The sequence below is a fragment of the Mauremys mutica genome, chromosome 8, assembly GCF_020497125.1.
Source record: "Mauremys mutica isolate MM-2020 ecotype Southern chromosome 8, ASM2049712v1, whole genome shotgun sequence".
NCBI classification, from domain to species: Eukaryota; Metazoa; Chordata; order Testudines; family Geoemydidae; genus Mauremys; species Mauremys mutica.
This window is the reverse complement of record NC_059079.1, coordinates 33,143,367-33,170,358: the sequence shown is the minus strand read 5'-3', so window position 1 is coordinate 33,170,358 and position 26,992 is coordinate 33,143,367. Positions and strand designations below refer to the sequence as shown.

Below are 26,992 nucleotides of genomic sequence, written 5' to 3'. Positions count from 1 at the left end.
TTTTTTTCCATTTCCCCAACTCCTTTCAGTGGTTTTGATTACAGCAGTACTCTCTCTAGCTGGGAAGGGCTGGCTGTGACTCCTTTGGGAACTTTTCAGTGCTAGCCCATGCATTGGCACACATGAACTACATGAGAGGCTTTTTTCCTGAATAACATGAAGCACTCTTCCCTGGGGATTCAGTCTGCTTTTTCTGTAGTGCAGCCAGTACTTGCAAATAGGAATGAGTTCAGGATTTGATCTCTGATTTCCCCCAGAGTCAACGTGTGATCACATGTTGCAATATCTTTAATGACTTAGTGCTGGAAGATCTTTTGGGGGGATTTCAGATTAGTATCAGGGCCGCCCAGAGGATTCCGAGGGCCCAGGGTCTTCGGTGGCGGGGGGGCCCTTCCATTCCGGAACCCGCCGCCGAAGTGCCCCGAACACCCGCGGCGGGCCCCCCCCCCGCCGCCGAATTACCGCCGAAGCCGGACCCGCCGCCGAAGTGCAGCCCGGTCTTCGGCGGTAATTCGGCGGAGGGGGTCCCCCGCCGCGGGTCTTCGGGGCACTTCGGCGGCGGGTCCCGCTCCGTCTTCGGCGGTAATTCGCCAGTGGGGGGTCCTTCCGCCCCGGAGCGGAAGGACCCCCCGCCGGCGAAGACCGGGAGCAGAAGCAGCTCCTGCGCCCGGCCCGGCAAGAGTTTTCCAGGCCCCCCGGAGGGAATGAAGGACCCTGCTCCAGGGGCCCCGAAAAACTCTGGTGGGGGCCCCTGTGGGGCTCGGGGCCTGGGGCAAATTGCCCCTCTTGCCCCCCCCCCTCTGGGCGGCCCTGATTAGTATAGCTCATTCCTGGGATTCCCCAAAGGAATTTGCTTTCGAGATTTTGTGCTGAGGTGTTGACTACCTGATTGTCTTGATTTGGTAATTTCTTTTCCATATGTGTTCCCTCCCCCCACGCCAGGGCCGCCCAGAGGATTCAGGGGGCCTGGGGCAAAGCAATTTCAGGGGCCCCTTCCATAAAAAAAAAAGGTGCAGTACTATAGAATACTATATTCTCGTGGGGGACCCTACGGGGCCTGGGGCATATTGCCTCACTTGCTCCCCCCTCCCCCAGGCGGCCCTGCCCCATGCACCCAGTCCCACTTTTTATTAATTGTTCCATCCTTAATTTTTGTCACGCAAGCCATAGCTGGTGCTAATTTAGCCAGTGAAGTAGTCAGTTAAGTGAGAGGTTGCTATCAGAGGGTCAAATTCTTCAAAGTGACCCAATAAACATAATCCATCTTTCCCAGAGATAAAGTGGATCACATCTCTGACACTCCTACTTTTTGCTATCTTGTGGGGGATGTTGGGCCGTGTTGTTTCTTCTAGTTCTAATATTTTGTTGTAAATAATGTAAATGTTGCTATCCCAGGATGTTTCACCAAGAGAAGTCGGTTCATTAAAAGATATTACCTCACCCACCTTGTGTCTCTGATATCACAGGAATGTGTTGATATATCGTCTGAGTGATGTATTCCTAATGTGTATTTGATGCTTGTAATATTTCTAAAATACACATGTGCATTTAAATGGACATCAGATGACTTGGACTTTAAAACAACCAGCCTCCTAATCTCCCAGATAATCTCAGGAACATTTAATCTCAACAATGTAGTTAAATTTTAGTCTCTTAATATAAACAAAATAAATGCATGCAATGGAAATGGGATTACCCAGTGTTTATTTTTGGTGTCTGTTTGAATTTACATTGAGTGAAAATTGCAGCTGGCTTTATTAATCATGTGGCTGCATTTTTAGTGACTGTCATGGACAGTTATAAAGACAGTGGTTAGGGATACACTTGAACACTAACTTCTAATACATTTATCATAATTGGAACTTTGCTAGACTGAGAACAGGGAATTTGCTTTAGCTGGAAAAAAATTAATCCTTGCTTTAAGCACAACCATGCTTGTAGCTGTGTTGATCCCAGGACATGAGAGACACAAGGTAGGTGAGGAATTATCTCACCAAATTGGTCCAATAAAAGGTATTGCCTCACCTACCATGTCTGTCTCATGTCCTGGGACCAACACAGCTACAAAAAAAAAAAACCCTACAAACAAACTTGGCAGATAATTCGGTAGCCTGCCCTTTCCTAACTCAACAAGTGCGGCTGTGCTTAAAGCAAGGATTTATTTTTTTTCCAGCTAAACCAAATTTCCTGTTCTCAGTTTGATCATTAAGGAATCATCCCTCCCCATTTTTCTCTCGAAGTTGCATGTTGCTCCCACCATCCTTCCAGATGAAAATGTCCCTTTAGCCTGTATCTCTGCCATTTCTTAATTACTGAGGAAAAGGTCATTGTTAGGCAATGCAACGCTCTCCCTTTCAAACTGGAAACAAGGATGTTTCTTTTGCAGAGCTCCTAGGCCATGCTGGCAAAGGAAATGAGAAACTGAGGCAATCAGAAGACTGCTTCTGCATTATATAATCTTTAATTTATCGTGCTTCTTGTGACATGCAAATAAAATACAGTGGCATTTTTGTTACAGTGCAGTGGGGTCCTGATTTCACTGAAGTAAGTGGAGGTTTTACCATTGTCTCTGTTGGGATCAGGAACAGGCTTGTGTCTGGCACCACGTTAATGCAAGGGTTTTTAGAGTTAGAATCTCCTTGTGATGGGGTACACAAACCCCGTACCAGGTGAGTATGGGCTAAAAAGCAGCTGAGGACTCAGGTAGACCCCATCCGTGAGGCATACCAATCTTGGAGAAGGAGCCTGGAATGGGAGAAGCCCAGTTCAGAAGGACCCAGCCTTAGAGGAGGACAGACCTCTTCCCGCTAGGTCTTAGGTAGGAGACACCAGGAAGTGGAGACCAGCTTGCTGAGTCCCCTGAATCTGGTGTACAACTTGTAAGGCAACGATCAGTCTGATGAAATATCAGCAGTTATAAATTCCTGCAAAACTGGTTTTATGATGGGAACTGCCCCAGCTGAGTGCTGACTCAGTAATAATAGCTTGTACATGTATCTCTAATGTTTAGCAGGAGGTCACGTTACTCATATTGCTTAATGCTCTGTTGTGCGCTTTTTATGCCCTTTATGGGGGAAAGTGACCACTTCAAAGTACATGGACAACCTTTTAGGCCTCAATTATTTACAGTACTGCAAGAGTAGGGAAAGCCCATGCACTAATCTTGCTGTATGGAACATTTTTTTGTTTTGTTAATAAGCCACTGCACACAACTTCAGTACCTTATCTAAACCCAGAGTTAAACCCACATTTGCACATGTATGAGAGAGACTGCAGCTGTGTGTAGATTTCTTTATATGCGAGAAATGCAAAACATAATTTGGCAAAGCCTGACAACTCTCAGCATCTTTGCTAACACTTAAAAAGGGCTTTGTACATGTTCAGAAAATGCACATGAGAATAATCTCAGTCACTGGTAATGTGAAAAATTTTAATCTTACTGTTACTGTACATACAAATACTAAGGTAAACATACCGCTGTACCTGTGATTACTGGATACAATCTTTCAGAAGTTAGTTTAGTACAAAGTGTAAAATTGAAATCATACAAGAGCGCACTCTTCATGCATTACACATGTGCAAACTCATTATTAATTTGCATGATGTTTATTACGGTAGCACCTTGCAGGCCTAGTCTGGGACCAGGATGCCATTGTACTAGGAAATCAACAGGGTTGCTTGGGTTTAATCAAGGGCAGGGTGTGACTTGATTCGCACTGCCGCGTAGTGAAAGATCATGGCTTGAGGACCACAATACTCTGTCTTCGAATTCACTCCTTTATACATGTGCACTGCCACGCCACAACTAAGGCTCTAACTGTAAATGTGTGTCCAGGTAACAGGACCGTCACCACCTACTTCATACCAAACCAAATTCTTTTTTTTTTTTCTTCAATCTGTGGCAGCTTCAAGAACCTCCAATCATAATGATTTGATGGAATCAAATACAAAACCGGGGTATTAAAAATAGGCTTCCACGATCTTCTTGCCTGTTCTACAGTCAACCCAGTGTGTGTATATTTCAGTACAGATGCTCAGATGCAATACTCAAATAACTGTAAATGTGGGACTCTAGCCATAAACATTGGAACCACTAAACGGTTGTTTGGATTTCTTTAAATATAACTTGTTTTGTTTTAAGGCACCACAGGACTTTGGGTACCAAGCACTGGGAAAAAAAAATGTCACCAAAACATACATTTTTGAGACCTTTTTAGTTCTAAATAATTCTAATCAAAGACAAGTGAGAATAAATACACTTTGCTCACTAAAACAGCATAACGAGAAAGAGTTATTCCCTGTTTTAACAAGGCCTTAGCAAGAGATGAACTTCTAATATACTGTTCGTGAACATTTGTGTTTTCAATTAAACTTTAATCAGTTTTATGTTTCCATTAGGTGTTATCCAAGTTGCAGTGATCATTGGGATACATTCTTTATAATACATGTATCTCTATTAGACACATATGATTTAGATCATGAATTAACTCCCTGCTCTGCCTCCCCTTAATGAAGAAAATGGTATGAAAGATTTTTCAAGGAGAAGGACCATTATGCTTTCATAGGGAGACCACATCAGTTCTCTTTTTGTGGCTAATGATGTTTTGGGAGTACAGCACGCTGCTGTCCTGGACTTGAATTGTTTTTAACTTCTTAGTATTGTGGAAAATGAGTTTAACAGTTAGCCACCAATGTGCACGCTCTCTTCTGTTACAGCTAACAAGAAACAGCTGGTCAATGCATTAACAAAATACAGAGTCAGTTAACTCTTGCAGAGCTACATTTCTGGCTTCCTTAAATATCACTATCTCAGAACAAGACAAGACAAATCCAGTGATATAGAAAACAGCATATATTTAAAAGGGAGGGGGCGCTTGGAAAGAAGGGAAGAAAGAAAACAGGAACAAAAAAATAATCTGTTCACTTTTTTGGGCGGGGGCGAGTGATATGGGAGTTGCTGGTAACAGGGCGCATGTTGTATTGGTCAGAGAATGAAGAAAAATACATGCTTAATGTTTAACAGAGAAATTCCTAAACAAAACATAGATCAGGGCAGATGGAAAGAGAGCACATCAATCAGTTTCGTCTTCCCTAGATGGTTTGCTTTCAGGATCGGTTTCTTTTTTCCCCCCTGCCCCCTTTGGTAACCTTAGGGCACAGCCCCAAACTGAAGTTTCATTTCCACATTTTGACTGTGTAAACTGCATGTTTTACATTCATTGTGGTTACCTTCAAAATATGAATATACTCATGATGTCAGCAAACTGCTCTATATGTTGTGAAGTCTGGATGCTATTTTCTGTCTGCTGCCTGGCTGTGTGCCTTGATCTCCTTCCCCCTTTCCTTTCCCTCGAAGTCCCTCGCTTTCCTGTCTCCTCTCCCTTTTCTTTCCATTTCCTCTACTCTCCCCTCCCTTTCCTCTCCACTCATCTCCCCCCCCCCCGACCCCATTTACTCACCCCAGCCTCCATAATAAAAGACAAATGAATAGGAGGATAAAATAGAACTAAGTCATGAACCCATCACCACCCTTATCCCTCAATGCCAATCTGGTATGCATGCTCTGAGCTCACCTACTGGATCAGTCCCCAGTAGGTGAGCTTACACAACACAGTAGTGTGGAGAAGGAGGATAAAGATTCTTTCCCTCCTAACTTCTGGCTTAGTGGTTAGTGTGCTCACCTTGGATGTGAGAGACCCCTAGTTGAAGTCCCTCCTCCACCTTTTGTGAAGGTCTCGATACCTGTGTTCAGAAAATGAAAATTAATTTTCAATGAGCCACAGTGTCCACACACAGACCAAGCAATTTCATTTCCCACAGAGAATTCAAATCATGGTAATATACTTGCAGTTTAACCAGTCTAGGGGCCAGCAAGCATGTGAACTGTATCACAACCAAATCCTGAAGTCAATACTTTACATCAGATGTATCTATGCTGAGCACCTTATTCATATAGACACCATTTGTGCAGTAGGATCTTCATGGACACAAGAGTCTGGGCTAGTTGTTTCCATGTGGTATTTGGCCCATGGAATGTAAGATCTAAGATTTATTGGCTGGGACCGAGACACAGCATTTGATGATGATTCATCTTATCAGAGGGGTAGCCGTGTTAATCTGGTTCTGTAGAAGCAGCAAAGAATCCTGTGGCACCTTATAGACTAACAGACGTTTTGCAGCATGAGCTTTCGTGGGTGAATACCCACTTCTTCGGATGCAAGTGGTGGAAATTTCCTGGGGCAGGTATATATAAGCAAGCAAGAAGCAAGCTAGAGATAACGAGGTTAGATCAATCAGGGTGGATGAGGCCCTGTTCTAGCAGTTGAGGTGTGAAAACCAAGGGAGGAGAAACTGGTTCTGTAATTGGCAAGCCATTCACAGTCTTTGTTTAGTCCTGAGCTGATGGTGTCAAATTTGCAGATGAACTGGAGCTCAGCAGTTTCTCAGCAGCTTGCTGACATCACGAGTATATGGGGGAGGAATGGCTTCCCGTCCTCCCCCGCCCTGGGAGGTCCTACTTTCATCTCCCAGCCCATATGGCTGGGGAAGGGGGACTGCTAGGGCCTCATGACCAGAGGTGGAGAGCTTGTCCTGCTAATTTCCATGGGGCTCCAGCTGGGCCTATCCCTGCCCTGGTGCTTCTGGCTATTGCTGCAGAAGAGTACTTCCCAAACCCACATTTCTAATATAATTGAGATTTTAATTTCAGTGGGGCCTTTTTGTGATTGGAGGGGGAGGAGGAGTTATGGGTAGTAATGGGTGTTGTTAGTGGCCCCTTTAGTTTGTATGAAATTCTTCAGTTAATTCAATTAGTTGTCCCTAATTTCTGGTTCTGTTTAACATACAGAAGCTGTTGGATGTGCACCAAACTATGTTCAAAATCTTTGAAAATAATAATTGTAACTGGGTCCTGGTAAGACAAATTTTGAAGGAAAAAGTAGTTAAGGACAGAGAGGTAAACCGTTATTGGGATAAAATACAACATGGTTTTACCAATGGTATATTGTGTTAGACCAACACAATCTCTTTCTTTGAGAAGATAACTGATCTTCTAGACAAAGGAAATGTAGCAGATCTAATCTATGTGGATGTCAGTAAGGCATTTCTCATATGGGAAATTATTGGTTAAATTGAAGATGATGGGGATTAATATGAGAATTGAAAGGTGGATGGGGGGGATTAATACGAGAATTGAAGGGTTGGTAAGGACCTGATTAAAGGGGAGGCTACCATGGGTCATAGTGAAAGGTGACCTGTCTGGCTGGAGGAAGGTTACTGGTTGAGTTTCTCAGAGATCGGTCATGGGACCAATCTTATTTAACATTTTCATTAATGACCTTAGCACAAAAAGTGGGAGTGTGCTAATAAAGTTGCGGGTGACACAAAGTTGAGGTGTTGCCAATTTGGAGGAGGACAAGAATATCATCAAAGATTTAGATCAGTGGTTCTCAACCTTTCCAGACTACTGTATCCCTTGCAGGAGTCTGATTTGCCTTGCATACCAAGTTTCACTTCACTTAAAAATAACTTGCTTACAAAATCAGACATAAGAATACAGTAGTGTGATAGCACATTATTACTGAAAAATTGCTTATGTTCTTATTTTTACCATAGAATTATAAAATAAATCAACTGGATTATAAATATTGTACTTACATTTCAGTGTATAGTATATACAGCAGTATAAACAAGTCATTGTCTGTATGAAATTTTAGTTGTACTGACTTTACTAGTGCTTTTTATGTAGACTGTTGTAAAACTAGGCAAATACCTCCTTGAATTGAGATACCTCCTGACAGACCTCTTTGTACCCCCGGGGTTAGTGTACCCCTCCTTGAGAACCCCTGATTTAGATGACCTTGAAATCTGGAGTAATAAAAATGGGATGAAATTTAGTAATGCAAAGTGCAAGGTCCGGCACTTAGGGACTGATGACAAGAATTTTTGCTATAAGCTGGGGATATGTCAGTTGAAGGGAAAGAGGAGGAGAAGAAAGATCTGGGTGTATTGGTCAATCACAGGGTGATTTATGAGCCAACAATGTGATGCAGCTGTGAAAAAGGCTAATGTAGTCCTAGGATGCATCAGTCCAGTATTTCCAATAGAGATATGGAAGTATTCTTATTGTTATACAAGGCATTGGTTAGACCTTATCTGGAACACTGTGTGCAATTCTGTTGTCACGTATTTAAGAAAGATGAATTCAAACTGGAACAGATGCAGAGAAAGGCTACTAGTATGATCGGAGGAATGGAAAACCTACCTTAGAAGAGGAGACTTAAGGAGCTTGGCAAGTTTACAGGGGCAGCTCTAGCAATTTCGCCGCCCCAAGCACGGCAGCATGCTGCGGAGGGCGCTCTGCCGGTCGCCGATCCCGCGGCTCCGGTGGACCTCCCGCAGGCACGCCTGCGGATGCTCCACCAAAGCCGCGGGGCCAGCGGACCCTCCGCAGGCATGCCTGCGGGAGGTCCACTGGAGCCGCCTGCCGCCCTCCCGGCAACCGGCAGAGCGCCCCCCGTGGCATGCCGCCCCAAGCACGCGCTTGGCGTGCTGGGGCCTGGAGCCGCCCCTGCAAGTTTAGCCTTACCAAATGAAGGCTGAGGGAAGATAAGATTTCTCTCTATAATATATCAGAGGGATAAATGCTAGAGAGGGAGAGGAGTTATTTAAGGTGAATGTTGGCACAAGAACAAATGGATATAAATTGGCCATCATCAACAAGTTTAGGCTTGAAATTAGACAAAGATTTCTAACCATCAGAGGAGTGAAGTTCTAGAACAGCCTTCCAAGGGGAGCGGTGGGGGCAAAAACCTAATTTGTTTCAAGACTGAGCTTGATAAATTTATGGAATGCATAGTGTAATGAGACTGCCTACAATGACATGTGGCTCATCCATGAGGTGCTATTAACAAATATCTCCAATGGCTGGAGATAGGACACTAGATAGGGAGGGCTCTGAGTTACTACCGAGAATTTTTCCCAAGTGTCTGGCTGGTGGGTCTCACCCACCTGCTCAGGGACTAACTGATTGTGATATCTGGGATCAGGAAGGAATTTTCCTCCAGGCCAGATTGGCAGATTTTGGATTTTTTTGTTTTGTTTTGTTTTGCCTTCCTCTGCAGCATGGGGCACAGGTCACTTGCTCGTTTGACCTAGATAAATGGTAGATTTCCTGTAACCTGAAGTCTTCAATTCTGGATTTGAAGACTTCAGCAACTCAACCAGAGGTTATGGGTCTATTACAGGAATGGGTGGGTGAGGTTCTGTGGCCTGCAATGTGCAGGAGGTCAAACCAGGTTATCATGATGGTCCCTTCTGACAGACCCATAGTTATGAAAGTGCTGCTAAGCCAAACATTCTTTTAGTGTGGCCTAATCAAATCATTGTGAAATAGTATACTATTAAGCTTGCTCTGTATCACTTCCCATTCATGAATAGCATCACATTCCATGGCAGGGGCCATTAATTAAAAAAAAAAGGAAGGACAACCAGTGTGTGCTAAAGTTATAAACTGTACACATTCTATATGCTGTACGTATTCCAAGGTTAAGTTAGTGCTTGGATTCACTACTGTAAGTCACCCTTTTTTCCCTTTCTGTTTCTTTGCCATCTGGTATGTTTAACAATATGTTGTTCATGCTTGGGTTTTTTTATGAAGAGGTAATTAATTATGAAGGGTGTTTTTAATATCTAGCACTCAAAAGAAACATGCTGCTTTAGGTAAATAGAAATTAATTGGAAGTCTTTTAAATTTAAAACCATTGAATTATTTGCCTAAGGGGCAAACTCTTTAAACACCTATTTTCCTTTGCTTTGTAAATTAGTGGCTCTAACAGTAAGAGGTTGTAAAAAAGGAGAATGTAGTCACAGTCATGTTTGTGCAAAGCATTTATCTCAAAATTACCTTTAAATGAGTGATGGCTTTAGAAAATCTGCACCCATTTTGCTGAGGCAAAACAGTTTAGAAGTTCAAGGTATGAAGCCCTTGACCTTTTGGAAATATTATGAAACTTATTCGTTTAGATTTATAATTAGAGGTGTATTTCTGAACCTAGGGCCAGGGAGAGAGTTTCTTGAACTCTTCATTATTAGCTTAATAGAAGGAAAATTTTAATGTGTAGTGTTAATTTAAACAGATTACAAAGCCCATGTACTGAACCTACTAATGTTCACTTTGCTTAGATTTTCTGGTACCCATATTTTTCCTTGTCAGTCCTTTTGTGGCAGTGTTCATAGTGGGAATATCACAAGCCACTTGGCCCCTGGCCTTGCATTGAGATTGCCACTCATTACTGAGTCAGTTTTATCCAAGATCAAAGTTCTGTATCTTTCCAAGACACCTGCCAAAGATTGTTGCCACCTTACATCACATGACATTTGGCTTAAATAAAAGTAAATTTATTGACATTACAGAAATAGAAGATAAAAGATAAGCAAAACACACTTATTTAGACAGATATTATGGAAAACTCTATTAAATGGGCCTCTAGTATAAGTTACAGAATAGTGAGATACAAGATGGCAGACTCTGTCCTGGGAAATAGTGACTCAGAAAAGGATCGGGGTTCATGGAGGATAATCAGCTAAACATGAGCTCATAATGAAATGCTGCAGCAAAAAGGCTAATGCAGTCCTGAGATGTATAAACAGGAATCTTGAGTAGAAGAGATGAGATGTTATATTACCTCTGTATTTGGCACTGGTGCAACCACTACTGGGATATTGTGTCCAGTTCTGGTCTCCACAGTTCAAGAAAGAAGTGGATAAATTTGGGAGGGTTTAGAGAAGAGCATGAGAATGACTAAAGAATTGGAAAATGTGCCTTGTATTGAAAGACTCAAGGAGCACAATCTCTTTACCTTCTCTTAAGGAAACTAAAGGGGTCACTTGATCAGTCTATAAGTACCTACATGAGGGAAAAACTGATAGATTGTCTAGTAGATTGAAGACTCTTCAAAGGTATAATAAGATCCAGTGGATGGAAGTTGGAGCTAGACAAATTCAGGCTGGAAATAAGTTGTATGTTTTTGACAGTGCGAGTGATTAACCGCTGTAACAGTTTACCAAGGGTTTTTGGTGGATTGTCCATCGTTGGCAGTTTTTAAATCAAGATTGGATGCTTTTCTAAAAGCATCTAGTTTAAACAGGAGTGTGAAGTCCTATGGCCTGTATTTTACAGTTGGTTGGACAGTGGTTCTCAACCAGGGGTACGTGTACCCCTGGGGATACGGAGAGGTCTTCCAAGGGGTACATCAACTCATCTAGATATTTGCCTAGTTTTACACCAGGGTACATAAAAAGCGTTTGTGAAGTCAGTACAAATTTAATTTCATACAATGACTTGTTTATACTGCTCTATATACTATTATACACTGAAATGTAAGTACAATATTTATAATCCAGTTGATTTATTTTATAATTATATGGTAAAAATGAGAAAGTAAACAATTTCTCAGTACTAGTGTGCTGAGACACTTTTGTATTTTTATGTCTGACTTTCTAAGCAAGTAGTTTTTAAGTGAGGTGAAACTTGGTACACAAGACAAATCAGACTCCTGAAAGGGGTATAGTAGTCTGGAAAGGTTGAGAACCACTGGACTAGATGATCACAGGGGTCCCTTCTGGCCCCTTCTGGTTCTATGATTTGTGAATCTATGAGATATTACCTGTGGTAGGATAGGAAAAGTACTTTTTATGGATTAAAGCTATCTGCAATTCAATGTAATGTACTTCCAAAGTCTCTGTGTAATCAGAGATGCTTCTTTTCTTGATAGAGAACACATCCTTTTCCCCCCCCCTCTGAAAAGCTCTCTCCTTTCACATTTGAGGCAACAGACTACACATCACATCATCTGCCACAATCAGACCAGTATGGTAAATTGATTTGAATCAGATGACTCATGCTTCTTGTTTTCGCTATTCTGTATATGGTAAATGTGATGTTGTCTCACTCTCATTGTCATATTTGATATGGGTATTTTGTTAGCAAATTACCATTTGGCCTTTTCCAGAACAACAGTAAATGATGAAACATGGATTTCACCAACTCTGTTAACAAAGAGTCCAGCAAGCAAAATGTGTGTAAACTTTAAGATAAAGTGATTCAAAAGTGTAGTATAAATGTCATAAATCCATATAGAGTTATTTGTGTTGGGTTGTTAAAACATTATTACAGCAGTTTGGAAACTAGCTTGTATTCCTACTTTGGGCTCCTACATCACTAGTAACACAACTTGACTTCTCTTTTAATCAGGATGGCTCCTTCCAGCAGGAGGCTCAAAATGCCAATTGGAATGAAAACATTTTTGTTATTTCAGGCAAATGTTGGACCAATCAGCATATTTTTTCAGTTCTGTATTGCATTACAGCTGAAGCAAACAGTCACATGTTTTTTCTACAGATAGAGACGAAGTCCAGTGTGGTTCAAGGCAGCTGTTTGCTCTACTCTGAGTCTTCCCAAAGAACAAGGGTCTAAGTCTCCCACTGTAGAGTATTTGCATAGGAATAATCCTATTAAGATTCACCAGAATTATTCATATCCTAAAATGGAAAAATCAGACACTTGAATATTAGGTTTACAAATTTTATGAAGGACGTTCAGATCTCTATTTTGGAACTACTGCTTGAAGTCTCAGGAAAGTCCATTCTGCCTTCTTTTCCCTGGAAAGTTGGAAGGTTTTCTTTAAATACGGTATTTGGTACATATGGCTGCTTCCTTGGGCATCCAGGCAGAATTTTTACAGGAGAATATGCACAAGTTCTCAACATTCTCCAACTGTCTGTGCTGGGAAGAATAGTGCTCCCTATTAATGACCTGGGAAGGCAAGGGCTTCTGTGCTACCAAGCATTTGGAGAAGTGCTTTTTCATCCCTATGCCGGATTTTGTGAGTTTCTATTCTCACTCAGTCCCTAATTCTCTTGTAATGACTGCAGCGAACCATAGGGCTTGACAAGGTAGGTATCAATCTATTCCCAAGGAAAAGGAGTCCAAGAAGATGAACTTACTCGGGAGAAAGATTTATACCTTCTTCCCTGCAAATGTGTATCATGAACCAAGTGTTGCTATACAAATATGACTTCTGGATGCTGGATGACTCCAGAATGCTTTTGTGGTTGAAGGTTGTTTGGTGGTCAAATCTCAGTAGTCAGCATTGGACATGACTAATACATTGGCCAGAATTATGGCCTCAGCTGTCACCATGAGGAAGGTGTCATGGCTGCAGAATTCAGGCATTGGTTCTCAGGTGAAACAGGCTATTGAGGGCCTTTCCTTCTATGGTCAGGTGCTATTCTCAGATAAGATACTTTTAAAGATTCATGAGCCATGCTGCACTCTTTAGGAGTGTATCCTGCGGTGGTACAAAGACACCATTATGGCAGTCAGCAACAGCAGTACTGCTCTCGGCACTTCATTGGGCAGTCCTTCTTTCCTGCAAAGTAGTGGGAATACCCCAGAAAGTCTTGGATCTCAGAGGCAAAGGCCTTCTGGTTCTAGTTTCAGCCAATCAACTCATGTCCTCCCCAGTGTCTATTGCGTGACTGTTTTTGATTCTGTGTCTGGGGCAGTGATCCAGTCATGATTGCTACATACCTGTCCCCCCTTTCAGGGATAGGCTGGCTTTTACAGTGTTTGGGACTCAGTTACCACAGACAACTGGGTCCTAAGCACTGTCAGATCAGGTTATGCCATCGAGTTTTTTTTTCCATCCTTCCTCCCTGCCTTCCTTCCCCATCCCTCTTCAGGGACTCCTCTTCTTAGACACTGCTCCTCAAGCAGGTTCAGTCTCTGCTAGCTTTGGGAGCTGTGGATGAGGTTCCTTTGCAGCAGCAGGACTGGGTTTTTTTTATTCTTGGTACTTTCTGGTTCCCAAATCCAAGGGAGAGGTGAGACCGATTCTTGACTGCCACACCTCAACAAATATATTAGGTTTGTGAGGTTCCAGATGGTCACCCTAACAACTGGTCCTCCCCACGTTAAATCACAATGACTGGCTTGCTACCCTGGGCCTTCAGGATATTTATTTCCACATAGTGGTTCTCCTGAGCCACAGGAAAGTCTTCTGGTTTGTCATGGTGAACTGGCACTATTAGTACACCGTACTCCCTTTTGCCTATTCTCTGCTACCCAGGTCTTTAACAAATTGTAGTTGCAGTGATGGCTTACCACAGGCTGAAAGGAATTAATATGTTGCGGTATCTGGATGATTGGTGACTGAGAGGCAAGTCCAGGGAAGAAGTCCTCTCTCATGGACGAGTCACATTACACTGACTCAATTGCCTGGGCCTTATCCTAAACAATAAGAAGTCAATGTTTGTCTCCACTCAAAAAAGCAAATTAGTTGGGGCCCTAATAGATTCTGAGTTTGAGAGCATTGTTGCTGGCCGACCGTTTCCAGATTTGTCTGGAGCTGCAGTCTCAATCCTCTCCCACAGCTCAACTGTGTCTGAGGGTGCTGACTCACATGGCTGCATGCACGCAAGTGGTCCATTTTGTCACCCACTCCAAATGTGGCTTGTCTGTCTATTATCCAACCAATCATCTCTTGGATGGATTGATCCACTTCCTCTGCTGATCCTGGACTCCTTACGGTGATGAACGGTTCATGGCAACGTATGCCAGGATGTTTCTTTCAGCCCTTGTTGACTAGGACTCTTGTCAACATCTCCTTGATGGTCTGGGGAGTTCATCTGGGGTCACTGAAAGTTCTGGGCCTGTGGTCAGAATAGGAAACTTCACTGCCTGACATCAAAGTCCAGGAGCTTTGGGTCACCTACAATGCCTGTCACACTTTCCAAGTCCACATCAAAAGCTCAGTATTTCACGTACTCACTGACAATACCACTGCAATGCATTATGTGAACAGACAAAGGGGACTACACTCAAGTTTTCTGTGTCAGGAGGTGATCAGGCTGTCGGTTTTGTATCAGGTAAAGCATTACTCCAGTGGCTGATCACTTACCTGGGGTTCAGAATCAACTTGCGGATCACATCAGGAGGAATTTTTCCCTGTGTCACAAGTGGTCACTGAAGCTCTGTGTCCTGCCATCCGCCTTTGCAGCTTGGGGTATCCAGATGATCAACCTGTTTGCCATGAGAGACAACTAGTAATGCTGTCAGTTCTGCCCTTAAGGGGGTCATAGTCCAGGCTCCCTGGCCAACACTTTTCACCTGAGTTGGGAATCAGCACTCCTATATGCTTTTTCTCTGATTCCAATCACTCTGCAGGTCATTCTCATATTGAAATTGGATCGTGCCAGACTCATCGTCATTGCTCTGGCATGGCCGAAGCCATGTTGGTTCTTGGACCTTCTCGCATTAATGATTCAGCCTTCCAAATCCCTTCCTTTTCATCCCAACCCCGTGACTCAGCATCACAGTCAGATTTTGCATCCTGCACTCAGCTTTCTCCATGACACTGTGTGCCTGGTTACAGGAGGAGGAACAGTGATATTTGAAAGCTGTATGACAGCTTCTACTCAATAGTAGGAAGCCCTCTACAAGAATGGCTTATTTGGACAAATGGAAGCATTTTTCGATATGTTTGTTGGCCCACGGAGTTAAGTCAAAGCTGGCTGATATCCGGGACATCTTGGAATCCTTATTATATCTCCAGTCATCAGGTCTTGTATTTAGCTTGTTGATGGTGCATCTGATGGTGATTTCAGTGTTTCGTCTGCCCATCCATAGGAGGTGGATATTTTTTAATACCATGGTAACAATGTTCTTGAAAGGAGTCCTTCGTCTCTACCTGCCATTGAGAGAACCAGTTCTTTGTGGGACCTTATTACAGTCTTACTGGCTCTGATGGGACCTCCGTTTGAGTCTCTCTAGCATCTTCTTCCTTTTGTCTTTTGTGTCAAAACAATGTGGTCCTGGTGGCAATAACATGTGCGAGGAGAGTGTCTGAGTTGCAGGCTTTGATGGCAGAATCTCCTTACATGCAGTTCTCCAAAGACAAAGTGACCTTGTGACAACACCCTCAGTTTTTATCTAATGTGGTTTCTCAGTTTCATTTACCTGTGTTCTATCCTAAGCCACATTCAACCCCAGCAGAGCATCATCTTCACTCTGGTCACACACCCCTCAAAGGGTGTAAGCTCATTTTACCTGAGTGCAGGCTACGTCAATGTCCAATATTGAAATGTCACCTAAAAACAGCAATCTGCAGGGCTGGCATTTGGTCAATTGTACACACATGTGCAAACTATTATGCCATTACTGCAGCATCTAGAGCAGATGCAAACTTTGGGAAGGCAGTTCTGCAATCCTTGTTTAACTAGGTTCCCAACTCCACCTCCTGCGAGAGCTGCTTATGAGTCACCTATGTGGAATACCAGCTGCATCCACTCGAATAAAAAACAGTTACTTAACTGAACTATAATTGTTCTTCGAGATGTGATGCAGATGCATGTTCCACAACACATCCCCATTCCCCTCTGCATCGGAGCCTATGCTCTTGAAGTTTGGTGAGAAGGAACTGGGAGGGGTTGGGGCAGTGCCACCTCCTATAGCCAAGGGAGGGCCTACTACAGCCACAAGATGTGAGTACTGCTAGGCAAAATTCTCCAGCTTTGATGCGCTGAGCCCATACACACCTTGGTGGAATACACATCTGCATGGTATCTTGAAGTACAATGGTTACAATGCAGGTAAGTAATGTTTTTTTGCTTCGTGAGGATATACTTAATCCCAGGCACCCTGTATTATGGACCATTTCTACCACAGAGTAAATACGAAAATGTGATCCAGCTCCTCCTTGCCCCTCCCAACAGTGAGATGTACTATGCATTTTACACTCTCTATGCTACTATGCCTTATTTTTTATCAGGTGCCTACACACTCTGTCCCACTACAAATCTCAGTAGAATTTAGACTAAATCAGTTTCCTTAAGGAAGGAGCTTTCCAGTCAAAGTAGAGTTCTGAGTAACTATCACCTAGGACATGGGTGGGCAAACTATGGCTCACGGGCTGGATTTGGCCCGCGGGCCATTTTAAGCCGGCCCTCGAGCTCCTACTGGGGAGTGGGGTTTGGGGCTTGCCCCGCGCTGGCACTCTGGCACTCCCTCCAGGGAGCAGGGTCAGGGGCTGCACCACACAGCTCCCAGAAGCAGCGGCATGGACCCCCTCCGGCTCCTACTCACTCCAATCGCCCTGCTCCAATGGCCCCCTCCAGCGCTCCACTGGGAGCTGCAGGGGCGGTGCCTGTGGATGGGGCAGCGTGCAGAGCCGCCTCGCTGCGCTTCTGCGTAGGAGCTGGAGAAGGGACATGCTGATGCTTTCAGAAGCCACTCGGAGCCTGCACACCTGAGTCTCTCCCCATGTTCCAACCTCCCCCAGCCTTGATCCCCTCCCTTCCCCCCCGCACCCTAGCCCAGAGCCCCCTCCCGCACCCTGAACTCCTCATTTCCAGGGCCGCATAGAGGATTCCGGGGGCCCGGGGTCTTCGGCGGCGGGGGGCCCTTCCGTTCCGGGACCCGCCGCCGAAGTGCCCCGAAGACCCGCGGCGGGGGCCTCCCCACCGCCGAATTACCACCGAAGCGGGACCCGCCGCCGAAGCGCAGCCCGGTCTTCGGCGGTAATTCGGCGGAGGGGGGCCCCGCCGCGGGTCTTCGGGGCACTTCGGCAGCGGGTCCCGGAACAGAAGGGGCCCCCGCAGCCGAAGACCGGGCTGCGCTTCGGCGGCAGGTCCCGCTCCGTCTTCGGCGGTAATTCGCCAGCGGGGGGGTCCTTCTGCCCCGGAGCGGAAGGACCTCCCGCCGGCGAAGACCGGGAGCGGCAGAAGCTCCTGCGCCCGGCCGCACAAGAGTTTGCCGGGCACCCCGGAGCGAGTGAGGGACCCCGCTCCAGGGCCCCCGAAAAACTCTGGTGGGGGCCCCCGTGGGGCTCGGGGCCTGGGGCAAATTGCCCCTCTTGCCCCCCCCCTCTGGGCGGCCCTGCTCATTTCTGGTCCCATCCTGGAGCCCGCACCCCCAACTAGAGCCCTTAGTCCGTCCTGCACCTCAAACCCAATTTTGTGAGCATTCATGGTCCACCATACAATTTCTATTCCTAGATGTGGCCCTCGGCCCAAAAAGTTTGCCCACCCCTGACCTAGGACCTACTAATGGAGAGTTCTTAATCTGCAGCTACTGGAAACTAGAACTGGAGTCCACTGTGAATGTGAGTTGTTAGCTCCTCAAAGGAGCAAAATTAAAAAAAAAATACTGGAATGCAAATAACCATTAGTTTTCCTCAAATTTAACCCTTTTGCACCAGTGAGATTTAAAAGTATTTTTAAAAAATCACCATTTATTCATAAGTGCTTTCTAACCTGTGAACTTTCCTACTTCAGTGATGAGCGAAATGACGACTGATTCTCCTTCTACTGAAGAGTGAAGTTAAAATGTATGTGGCTTGATGGCATAGGCGCCAACTTTCCTCAGCGCTGGTGTGTGCTTTTACCCCCGGCCCCACCTCGACTCCACCCTTTCCCCGCCCTTGCTCCATCCCAATCCTTTTCCCAAAGTCCCTGCCCCAACTCTGCCTCCTCTCTGCCCCTATTGAGCCCTGGCCCCACCTCTTCCCTGAGGGTGCTGGGAGCTAGGGGGAAAAGTGGGCATGTGGTGCACTCAGGGGAGGAGGCAGAGGTGAGCTGGACCGGGGGATGGGGGGGCAGGGAGCTGCCAGTGGATGCTGAGCACCCACCAATTTTTCCTGGAGCACCCACGGAGTTGGTGCCTATGTTTGATGGTGTTACACTTCTAATACTTCATGCTTTCTATTTGATATTTTTTCTTCCCTATCTCATTGCTGCAATACCATTACTTTTAGTGAATGAAGTGATTTTAGACAGTTCCTCAAGATTTCTGCATGTTGATTGAAGAGCAGTACAGTAAATTCTTACTCTAACGTACTTGTGTTCCTTTTGGAAATAGTCCTGTTTTGCTAGCAAACTATTATTTGGTGAAAGCTGCAAGTGGGCATGGTGGTTAGGTTAGGCTTCCAGCTGGCCAGTAATATAGAAAAGATGATGTACAAGATAATTGTGGCTGGAGATAAGATGTGCAGTTGTTTTCAACTCTCAAGTACACTTATAGTTGTAATCACACTTTTAAAAGCTCTAAAATACTGGTTTTGGTCATATACATAGGAACATAATTCATTGTGTTTTCACAAATCTGTAATCCAGGCAATTCATTCAGAACAGTATTCTTACCCCTGACATCCATTCTTATATTTTTAAGCAGTCTTTTTTTCTTTGAAGCTGGGAGAGAGAGTTGGTTGTGGAGATTCTGTCTACACTGCAAAAACAAGTAAAACAAAAAACCTCTGTGTTCTTAACTCAATTAGCTAACCTGCGGTAGCTAACTAGGGTTTAAAACAAGGATGGGCAAACTTTTTGGCCTGAGGGCCACATCGGTGTTGCGAAACTGTAAGGAGGGGAGGGCCAGGTAGAGAAGGCTGTACCTCCCCAAACAGCCTGGCCCCTGCCCCCTATCCGCCCATCCCACTTCCCGCCCCTCCTCAGAACTGCTGACCCATCCAACCCCCCCTGCTCCTTGTCCCCTGACTGCCCCCTCCCGGGACCCCCGCCCAACTGCCCCCCCAGCACCTCTACCCTCTATTCAACCCCCAGGTCCCTGTCCCCTGACTGCCACCCCGAACCTCCGCCCTATCCAACCGCCCCCTGTCCCCTGACTCCCCCAGGGACCCCCTACCCCTTATTCAACTCCCCACCCCCTTACCATGCTGCTCAGAGAAGCAGAAGCTCACAGTTCTGCCGCAGCCAGCCACACCACCCAGGCTGCCTGGCAGGAGCGGTGGACCAGAGCGCCGGCGGCACGGTGAGGTGAGGTTGTAGGGGAGGGGAACAGCAGAGGAGGGGCTGGAGGCTAGTCTCCCCAGCCGGGCAGGACAGTCCCGCAGGCCGGATGTGGCCCGCGGGCCGTAGTTTGCCCACCTCTGGTAAAAAAGTGGTGAAGACAGACCAGCTCGACTTTCAACTCTGGTTAGCAGCTAAGGTTCAACCCCATGGTCCCATATAGGCTTTAATTTTAGCTGCTAACGAGAGTTAAAAGCAGCATTGCTGTGTCTTCACTGCCATTTTAACCTTAGTTAGCAAAGAGAACCTTTTTTGCAATGTAGATGTACAGTAAGAGCTAGTCAATTGAAAGCACTACTAAGCCCTCTAAAGCCTCTTGAAAAATGGTTAGACAAGGGGTCCCCAACGCGGTGTCCGCGGGCGCATCTAAATGTGCCCGCGTCCTGGCCAGCGGTCGAGTGTCCGCCAAAATGCCGTCGAATTGTCATCATGCGGTGTTGCCGCCGAAATGCCACAGAAGCGGTATCATCATGAGGCGTTGCCGCCGAAATGCCACAGAAATTTGGAGGCATTTCGGCGGATGCTCCAGCGCCGTCATGGTCCTTCGACGAAAAGGTTGGGGACCACTGGGTTAGATCATTAAGTAAAGAGACTGATTCTTTCAAAAAGAATGAGTAACTCCATGGTATCTGAAGGACTGCAATCACAATAGTCTTTATGTGTAAATTAATCAAGGCTACAGTGTGTCCTGTTTAAAAAAATCATTAAAACAGCTCCAGACCTTAAATCTCTACCACTGGAGGACAGATGATGCATGGGAGAGAACTTTTTGTAGTGTTCCCCTAAATTATTGCTCATTTTGGTACTGAGGAGCTGCAAATGGAAAATAAAGGGAAAGGAGAAAAAATTGTTTTAAATTTTCAGCATTTGACATGGTGCTGTTTAGCTGTCTTTTAAGAAATAGTTAGCCCCAGCCTGCCCATCCCTTTGTGAGGTATGAATAGTGTGCTTGCAGGAAGACTGGAGAGAGAGGTACTACTGAGAGACCTTATGTCATGACGACAATGTCCTGCCATTGTAAAGGGTGAATTTAGTAATGCTGAGAAAAGTAAATGAAGTTATGCCAGGAAAAGCTTTGTTTAGAAACAACAATCTCCTGTGTGCTCCCAAGAGTGGAACAAATCCCTTTATATGACTTAACTGTAATTGATTGTGCTTGTTTCCACTAAATTTCCAGTAAATTTAGGTCAAATAGTAGTTTCAAGTAGACATATTAATATGAAATTTAGATTGATCTATTGCATGAGGCATATTTTTATTAAGTAAAATGTATAGGGCTGTCAATTAAAAAATTATGGCAGTTAAGCATGAGATAAAATATAGTTGTGATTCATCACAGTTTTAATCACACTGTTAATAATAGAACACCAATTTACATTTATTATAAATATTTTGAATGTTTTTTCCTACATTTTCAAAAATATTTATTTCAGTTACAACATAGAATACAAAGTATACAGTGCTCATTTTTATAATTACAAATATTTGCACTGTAAAAAAGATAAACAAGAAATAGTATTTTTCAATTCACCTCATACAAGTACGGTATTGCAATCTCTTTATCATGAAAAAGCAACTTACAAATGTAGAATATTTTTTTACATACCTACACTCAAAAACAAAACAATGTAAAACTTTAGAACCCACAAGTCCACTCAGTCCTACTTCTTGTTCAGCCAGTCACTAAGACAAACAAGTTTCTTACCTGCCAGATATACATTATGTGACAGATGTACCTTGCAACGCCATCTACAACAGTGCCATGCGAATGCTAGTTCTCACTTTCAAGAGATGTGGTAAATAAGAAGCAGGCAGCATTATCTCCCATAAATGTAAACAAACTTGTTTGTCTTAGCAATAGGCTGAACAAAAGTAGGACTGAGTGAACTTGGATGCTCTAAAGTTTTACATTGTTTTGTTTTTGAGTGCTATGTAAAAAAAAATTCTAGATTTGTAAGTTGCACTTTCATGATAGAGATTGCAATACAGTACTTATATGAGGTGAATTGAAAAATACTATTTCTTTTGTTTATCTTTTTTACAGTGCAAATATTTGTAATAAATTATAAAAGTGAGCAGTGTACACTTTGTATTCTGTGTTGCAATTGAAATCAATATTTTTGAAAATGTAAAAAACCATTCAAAATATTTAATACATTTCAGTTGGTATTCTTATTATTGTTTAATAGTGCGATTAAAACTGTGGTTAATCCCGACTATTTTTTTAATCTAGTTAATTTGTTTTGCATTAATCGCTTGTGTTAACTGCAATTAATTGACAGCCCTAAAATACGAATAGCAATTTAATACATTTATTAAGCATGCCAACGCAATGCTAGTATGATTATTGTACTCTCCATTGTGACATGACATTTGTCAAAAATGAACAAATAGCATCTACAAGGGAATAAAAGTATCATAAAATTATCTTGGTTAACACCATATGGTGTTTTCAATAACTGTATGTGTACATCTTCTGTATATTAATCTAGAGAGCAAGAATGTAGCCAGGGCTAGGGCTATGGGTCCTTGTTCCACATCCATTAAAAAAAAAAATAGATTGGCCCAGATGAGTATTTACGTGTAATTACAGTCTCAAACACTTCATCTTCTCTCCCAAACATATTCCTGACAACATCCCAAGAGATATATGATATATGTGTAAAGGTAATGAATATATAGCAGATCCACTAAACAGAGGACATCACGAGAATACATTTACTTGGGATTCTGTAAGCATGCAGTATGTTAGGTGGACTGCTGAAAGTGTTAGAGTGAGAATGCAAATGAAGCTCTTGAGCTAGTATTTTGTGCTACAACTGTGCTGAACGTGGACTAGGAGGGAAAAAAAAGAATTGTACCTGTATAGGAAGGTCTCTTTGCATTTGTTTCCTGTTTTTCCATAATCCTTATACAGAATTAATAGTACATATAGGGGTAATTTATTCTAATGGGTCTCTTCAGATTGTTCTTCTAATAAGTCATATCCAGTTCAGTGGGCCAAATTCTACCCTCATTTACATAAGCATAAATGCAGATTTCAGAGTGGTAGCCGTGTTAGTCTCTCTCTCAGCAAAAATAACAAGGAGACCTTGTAGCTAAAACCCACTTCATCAGATGCATGGAGTGAAAAACACAGAAAGCAGTATAAATATTACAGCACATAAGATGGGAGTTGCCTTACCAAGTGGGGAGTCAGTGCTAACAAGGCTAATTCAATAAAGGTGGAAGTGGCTTATTCTCAACAGTTGTCAACAATGTTTACTTTGTTTTGTGGGATCCTTTGTGTGACCTACCACTCTTTTGCCTAATTAAAGGCACCTTTTGTTTTAGTTTGCATTTCTTTTAAAATGGAGATTTAGTCCTATCTCCAATTTTCACAGAGGGTCTGATGTCAGAGTAATTAGCCTCGTTAGCCCTCCATGCATCTGATGAAGTGGGTTTTAGCCCAAGAAAGCTTATGCCCAAATAAATTTGTTAGTCTCTAAGGTGCCACAAGGATTCCTCATTGTTTTTGTAAATGCAGAGTAATTCAGTTGATAGAGACTGATGGAATGAAACTATTAGTGTACAGTACATGCTAATCACATCTCGTTTTTCTCACTGTTAAAATAGTATGCTTGGTGTCAGACCAGTTCAAAATGGAGGATTTTTTTTAATGCTTGCTGGTTTGTATGCTTTTGAACACACTGAGCCCAGGCCAAACTTTGTTTCTGGATATCTTCCAACAAAATTGGCTTTCTAATTGAAAATAATCCATGCTTGTCTCTGACCTTCAGAATATTCATGGCTCTGCTGGAGAACATGGGCCAACATTTGTTGTGCTCAGGCAGTTTTAAAAATGATGTCCACAGGGACTAGCTCACAATGGTAAACTGCATGGGGAAGGAATATCACTATGGTAACTTGAAGACAGTTTGTTGCCCATTCTTTAATCATTCTTCTAGTGTAAACAAAAAATATACTGAAGATTTAAATAGGTCTTGCTTTTTTATTTTTGCAATTATTTGTCTGAGTCTTGAGTGTTTAAACCCAGGTCATAACGTCCCTTTGTAGCGGACCTCGTCGTGAAGCAGGGAATTGAATCTCATTTATGATCATAAATATCTTAAATCATGTTTTAAATATTCCAGCACCCGGACTTTAGAAAATGCCCTTCCTTACTCTATTTTACGAGATGTTCTCTGATACTCTGTTTGCAAAAACATAGATTCATGGAGCTCTGTGTTAACATATTGTCTAATGCTAGCTGCAGTTCGCCCAAGCCTGCAAATGATTTACAGTACAATGTATATTCATTGAATAGATCGAAAGCTATAGGCATAGAGGAATTAAACACACACACACACACACACACACACACACACACACTTCATCATGAAAGATTTTTGAGGAATAACCAGAACATATGGAATAGCTGAAGATAAATGTTTCCATAAGCCTAAATTAAGCCAGCTGCTCACCCTACTGTAGAATTTGGCCCATATATTTAATTCTATTCTAATTTTCTTTCTCTGTGCTCCAATGTAACTTTGCATCTATGGATGTACACAAGTGACCCAGAGAGCAGAATTTGGCCCAGGGTATTCAAAAGAAAAGCAACTTTTTGTGGTGGTTTCAGGGCGGGGAGTGAGGCAGGGAGAGAAGAAAAATGTAGCTTGTATTTAAATCTTTCATCACATTATATTTTTCTGAAGTTATAAAAGGTGTGATGTGTCTATAGCACCAGGCTCACTGCTACGGAGCTGTGTTTGGGCTCTCCATTCTCCACTGGAAGTTTTAATAGCTACTGTTTAATTCAAAACAAATTTCCATAGAACACAAAGGAGATTTTAGTTTTTTGTTCACTAGTCATGGAGACCAATTAAATGCAATTCAGTATGACACAGAAGGAATTTTTTTGGTACTGAGTGAGTACTATACTAAACTTTACGAAATTTGTTGCTTCTACCATGGGCTTTGTTGGGTTTAAATTGCTATTCACAGCTGGGGATCATGTGGTGCCATGCCCACCCAGCAGTAGATTTAGGAAGCACTGAGTGTCAGGTGTAACGTCTCATGAAGCTTGGGGAGCACAGTGTGTCACTGTTTGGCCATTGGCCTTGGGTGACCACTCGTACACACCCAAAATACTAAACATTCTGGGAGTGGCATGGCCCACCACTGCCTGAGTGACTCTGCCCCCACTAGCATGACCATGCATCCAAGGTCAGGCCATATGGAGGATGCCATTTTGAAGAGTGCCCTGCCCCCTCCAGCATGACCTCGCAGGTACGGTCTCACCAGCCAGGCAGAGCAGTGAGCTCTTCACAATGGTGTTCCCCAAGCGTGATACCAGACAGAACCTCATCTGGGGTTTTGTCTCAGTAAGGAGCAGAGGACAAACCATTTCAAAACAGGACTGCCTGGCTTCAAACCAGACAAATGGCTTGCCCACACTCAGGGGCGGTTCTACAAATTCCGCCACCCCAAGCAGGGTGGCGCACTGTGCTGCTTGCGCTGCCGGGCGCCGGTCCCGCACCTTCGCGGGACCTCCTGCAGACGTGCCGCTGGTCCCGCGCCTACGGTGGAGCTTCCGCAGTCATGCCTGCGGGAGGTCCACATGAGCTGCGGGACCAGCGCACCCACCGCAGTCATGACTGCAGGAGGTCCGGTCGTCCCGCGGCTCCATTGGACCTCCCGCAGGCATGACTGCGGAAGGTCCGCCGGACCCGCCTGCCGCCCTCCCGTTAAAATGCCGCCCCACGCGCGTGCTTGGCACGCTGGGGTCTGGAGCCGGCCCTGCCCACACTGACCAGTGAATAGGAGGGTATAGGCCCTCTCTCCACATCCCTTCTGAGGGTTCTAGACTCAGAGTTCTTGAGCTCAGAATAGTGCAAGGATGCCGTACACAGTCCTTGATCTGGAGAGGACTTTGTGTCCTCTTTCTCCACTGTGTACCCTCACAATTCTGGGCACAGAGTTCAGCCCTACACCTCCTTCCTTCTTAAATTTTAAAAAATAACTAGGAAGCCAAAAATAACCCAAACAAACAAGAAAAACTTTTAAGCTTGCATAGCGAATATCATTGCTGCACTTACTCAGCTGGGTTAGCTTTGCAGTCCCTTCACATTGCAGAGCTACTAAGTAACAGTGACTGAGTGAAAGAGGGGAGAAAGAAGAAAAATAAATATTTGCCATCACTTTTGTTACCTTTGGCAGAACAAAAGACCAGGCTGAAGCTTAAAGTATTATGAAGAGAGAGGTTTGTTTTGCTTAAGCTGTGGAAACAAGATCAGTTTTCAAGGTTTGTGCAATGAGACATTTAATGATAGTGAACTTACCCTTAAAGGGTCAGTTATAGGAATTCAACCTTCATTTGAACTTGTAATCTTGTTTTCTTTAATTAGAAAAGGACTGGCACGTTGTAAGTTATGGACTCCTCTTCCCCCTAAGCCTGTTTCCTCCCACTTGGCTTCTGGCTTTTTTCTGAGACCTATGTGTCTGCATTTGGTGGCACAGAGTAAATGTGACCTTTACCAGCAGTAGGCCAAATTCTGTCTTTGGAGTAACATTCTTGCAACTTACTGAGACAAACTGAAGTTGCTAACCAGACCTATAAACCTGAGTGACAACCATATTTTTTCTTCATCGCACTAAGGTCCACATCCATTAAAGTGGGTCTTCAGCCTGCTTACGTTTTGGGCCTGGGGTGAGGCAGAATCAAAGCTGTCCATGATTGGGGAGAATCACTCTCCTTTCGGAGCCTGTCAGTTTCATTCTGCCTCAACAGCTGGAGATGAGTTCATTAGACCTTCCTGACATACAGCTCAAAGTAAAATGTCCCAATTATTTTTAGCAGAATAAATTGGCACTTTCTAATTGTTAGCTGTGCTCCATGGCTCTGCTGGGCTCAGAGAACAGAGTACATTTAAAGTCTCCTACTTAATGTCCTTGCTTGAAGCTCTGCAGTGGCTGGAGCTTCTGTGAACCATGCTGAGAGAATTGTGGCAGACAAGGCCAAGAAGAAGGAAGAGGAAAGCCGTGTGTCTCCTGCTCCTCCTCTCTCCTTGAGTGCCTGGATATGTGAATCTTCTGGGGCGTGGCCCAGGTACTTCAGTGATAGCCCAATCTGGGCAGGGGTCACTGC

At 43.9% G+C, this 26,992-nt stretch overlaps 1 protein-coding gene across 12 annotated transcripts in view; it reads left to right on the top strand.

Moving 5' to 3' along the window:
* The window catches only part of TGFBR3 (transforming growth factor beta receptor 3), a 184,620-nt gene that overhangs the window by 43,553 nt on the left and 114,075 nt on the right, over window positions 1-26,992 (top strand). The gene's annotated exons all lie outside the window — the stretch shown is intronic.